Source organism: Phyllostomus hastatus, unplaced genomic scaffold (genome assembly GCF_019186645.2).
Source record: "Phyllostomus hastatus isolate PE091 unplaced genomic scaffold, TTU_PhHast_1.1 phas_scaffold_442, whole genome shotgun sequence".
Lineage (NCBI taxonomy): Eukaryota > Metazoa > Chordata > Mammalia > Chiroptera > Phyllostomidae > Phyllostomus > Phyllostomus hastatus.
In genome coordinates, this window is record NW_025334030.1 from 6,003,053 (window position 1) to 6,007,185 (window position 4,133).

The following is a 4,133-nucleotide window of genomic DNA, read 5'->3' on the forward strand; positions in this document are numbered from 1 at the left end:
TGTGAGCTGATACTGAATGCACTACTTTGAAACTTGTTAGGTTTTACTTTACAATATGGAATGAACATATTTTCATGAATATGTGTGAAACGTCCCAATTGAAAAATAGACCTGGAGAAGGGGTCAAAATGCAAAAATCCAGTAAGATGCTGGTAACAAGGAAACCACCTAAAACAAAATTCCACCAGATGATTAAAAGTAAAACAAAGGTAAAAGCTACGTCAGAAAAATGCTAACAGAAGCAAAGCAAGGGCCAGATTTTACTATTAGACCAGGTCTAAAAAAAGACAAGAAACAAAAAACAAAAAACCCCCACAAGAATTCAAGGCCCAAAACACACAGGATGAGAATGGCCACGTGAATGCCTTTGCTTCCAATGCATGATCACAGACTTGTTTCTTACTCTTCTCATTTCTTCCCTAAGCCTTTCCAACTCATCTACTCCTCTTAGCATTTCTTCAGGATCCAAATACCGAATGGGAGAGCCCTCTTTAAATTTCTGGACAGGCTGAGTCAGCCTGTTTCTAAGTTCTCCCTCTGCTTCCTGGCTTACACCTTTACGGAAGGTCGAGGATTTCCCTCTGCCTCCCATGGTACCTCTTCTGAAGGGTGGTTTTCCTTGGCCTTTGGCTTGTTCTGTGGTTTTCTTCATTTTCTTCATAAGACTTTTGCATGTTGAGTATTTTTCTATTATTTCCTTCTTAAATAAATTAATCCTGCAGTGATCCGGGGAATTTTTCTCCTTCCCTCACTCCATTTGTGCCATGCCTGAAATACCAAGATTCCTACAAGGATCCGGAGCATTTTTCTCCTCCAGCAATAGAGGGCTCTCACTTTTTTTATGGTATCCTCTGAAGCACAAAGTTTTCTAACTTTGATAGTCTAATTTATATTTTTTCTTTGGTTGCTTGTGCTTTTGGTGTCATATCTAAAATAATGATGCCCTGTCTGGTGTGGCTTAGTGGACTGACTGATGGCCTGTGAACCAAAGAGTTGCTGGTTCAATTCCCAGTTAGGGTACATGCCTCGGTTGCAGGCCGGGTCCCCAGTGGGGGATGTGTGAAAAGCAACCACACATTGATGTTTCTCTCTCTCTCTTCACCTCTCTCTAAAAATAAATAAATAAAATCTAAAAATAAAAAAAAAAATTGGCTAGTCCAAGGTCATGAAAATTTACACCAAAATTCTTCTTTTTAAAGATTTTCTTTATTTTTAGAGAGGGGGAAGGAGGGAGAAAGGGAGGGAGAGAAACATCAATGTGTGGTTGCCTCTTGCATGCCCCCAGCTGGGGACCTGGCCCACAACCCAGCCGTGTTCCCTGACCAGGAATCAAACTAGTGATATTTTGGTTCGCAGACTGATACTCAATCCACTGAGCCACACCAGCCAGGGCTCTATTTATATCTTTACACCAATACCACATTGTTTTAACTACTGTAGCTTTGTAGTAACATTTTGAAATAAGGAAGTGTGACTCCTCTTACTTTGCTCTTTTTCAAGATCGCTTTGGCTATTCTGGGTCCCTTACATTTCCATATGAATTTTAGGAGCAGTTCATCAATTTCTGCAAAGAAGCCAGATGGGATTTTGAAAGGGATTTCACTGAATTTTCAGGTTAATTTGAGGAGTATTGACATCTTAGTAATATTTACTTTCTCAATCTATGAACATGCAATGTCTTTCTATTTTAAAAATTTCTTTAAACATTTTATAGATTTCAGAGTGTAAGTTCTGTACTTTTGTGTTAAAATTTTATAAAAAGTATTTTGTTCTTATTCATGTTTTATAAATGTAATTGCTTTCTTAATTTCATTTTTGGATTGTTCATTGCAAGTGTATAGAAATACAATAGATTTTTATTTATTAACCTTATATTTTTTAACCTTTTTGAATTCACTGATTAATTCTGATAGTTTCTAGTATATTCCTGAGGATTTTCTGTATACAAGATCCTGTCATTTGCAAATAAAGATAGCTTTAGTTCTTTATTTCCAGTTTCGATACTTTTCATTTCATTTTTTTTTTTTGCCTATTTGCACAGTTTACAAACTCCAACGCAGTGCTGAATAGAATGCTAAATGGCAGGAGTGGACATCTTTGTGTTGTTCCTGATCTTAGGGGGAAAGCACTTTTCCTTTCATCATTGAGTATGATGCTTGTCGTTCATTTTTAATAGATGCTCTTTATTATGTTGAGAAAGTTCCTTTCTATTCCTGGTTATTGAGTGTGTTAACTTAAAAGTAAAAAAGACCTTTCAAAGTGAGAGGCAAACAGGCATTTATTTGAGAGCAATTAGAACAGCTACTCAGGCCCTGGCTGGTGTGGCTCAGTGGATTGAGCACCGGACTGCAAACCAAAGGGTCACCGGTTGGATTTCCAGTCAGGGCAAATGTTTGGGTTGCAGACCAGGTCCCCAGTAGGGGGTACACGAGAGGCAACCACACATTGATGTTTTTCCCTCTCTTTCTCTTTCCCACCCCCTCTCTCTAACAATAAAAATAAATTAAAAATCTTAAAAAAAAAGAATGGCTATCAGCAATCCTTAATTCAGGCATAAGCCAAAATGATACTATAATTAAGAGACCAAGTATTTATGAGAAAGGGAAGGGGAACAATGACATGAGGAGAAGGAAGGCATTTCCATTGTTATAGACAATATAACATAGTGATGTTAATTTTAAATATGTTAATTTTAATAATGTTTTAAATTTTTGGTCCAGTAGGCATCAGTCCAGTACTGATAGTAATTGTTTTCTTGTTATCTTTATAGATAGTTTTTTTGGGAAACGAGGCTGTTTATGTCCAGTCCAAAGGTGATTTTACCCTGTTTTTAACATTCCAAGGTTTGAGGTATAAGACTTGCAAGACAGTTAGTTCCTCTGGCATGACAGCTTCAGCTTTAGTTTATCCTCACCTGAGGACAATTTTTGATTACCTTTTTTTTTTTTGAGAGAGAAGAAGTTGTGTGTGTGTGGAGAGAGAGAGAGAAACATCAATGTGAGAGAGAAACATCGATTGGTTGCCTTCTCACACATGCCCTGACTGGGGACCAAAATCTACAACCTGAGTATGTGCCCTGACCAGTAATTGAACCCTCAACCTTTTGATCTATGGGATGACCCTCCAACAAACTGAGCCACAACAGCCAGGGAGTCTTCAGCTTTATTTTAAAGTGGCTCTGTTTACATTATTGTTTGCAAGTGTTTTATTAGAAGGATTGTTAGATTTTATTGAATACTTTTTCTGTGTCTATTGAGATGATGATGTGCTTTTTGGTCATTTATTGTATTGATATGATGTATGACACAAATTGATTTTCTTCCAGATGCTACCCAACTGAGGACTGAATGCACAACCTACATATGTGTTCTGCTGGGAATCAAACCTGCAAACTTTTGGTATATATGACAATGCTCCAACCAACTGAGCCACATTGGCCAGAGCAAGAGCTGCATTTTTAGAAGGTGTGACTTAGGAAGGTTTCATTGAACAAAATCTTGAAGGAATCAAGCCATGTTGGTATCTGGGGAAAGAGCATTCCAGTTAGGGAGTGTATCAGGTGCAAAGGTCCGAAGGCAGGAGGAGCATGCTGTGAGGTCAGCGAGATGGAGACAGGGAGAGGAGGCTGTGTGGGGCAGAAGGAAGTGTGACTTAGACTTTCACTTCCAGTGCAATGAGGAGATGCTGGAGGGTCTGATGCACCTGCCTGTTGTGTGGAGGAGAGACTGGGGATGGCAGGTGTGGAAGGGGGAGACTGGGCAGGAGGCTGCTACAATAATCACAGCAAGACTGGCAAGGGGGAGGTGGTGGAGGTGGGGGAAAGTGGGGGGAGGCAGAACATATGAGATTGGTCAGTGGACTGGCTTTAGGGTGTAAAAGAGATGTCAGGGAGGACTCACTCTGTGGGTTAGGCCTGAGTGCCTGGGAGGATGGGCTGCCATTGACTAAGGTAGAGAGACTGAAAGAAGTGGATTAGGGGGCTTTCTCGGGGAGGGATCAATTAGATTTTTAGTATGTTAAGTTTGAGATCCTACTTAGACATCCAAGTGGAAGTGTCTGGTTGAACTTCCAGCTGAAGACGTTCACTGGGGAGTGCTAGTGTGCGGAGGGTAGGGTGAGCCGCGAGACTGTTT

General features: G+C 39.9%; 1 pseudogene; it reads right to left on the reverse strand.

Moving 5' to 3' along the window:
- Window positions 1-322: 322 nt before the first annotated feature.
- On the reverse strand, window positions 323-674 carry LOC123807248 (annotated as a pseudogene).
- Window positions 675-4,133: the final 3,459 nt, after the last annotated feature.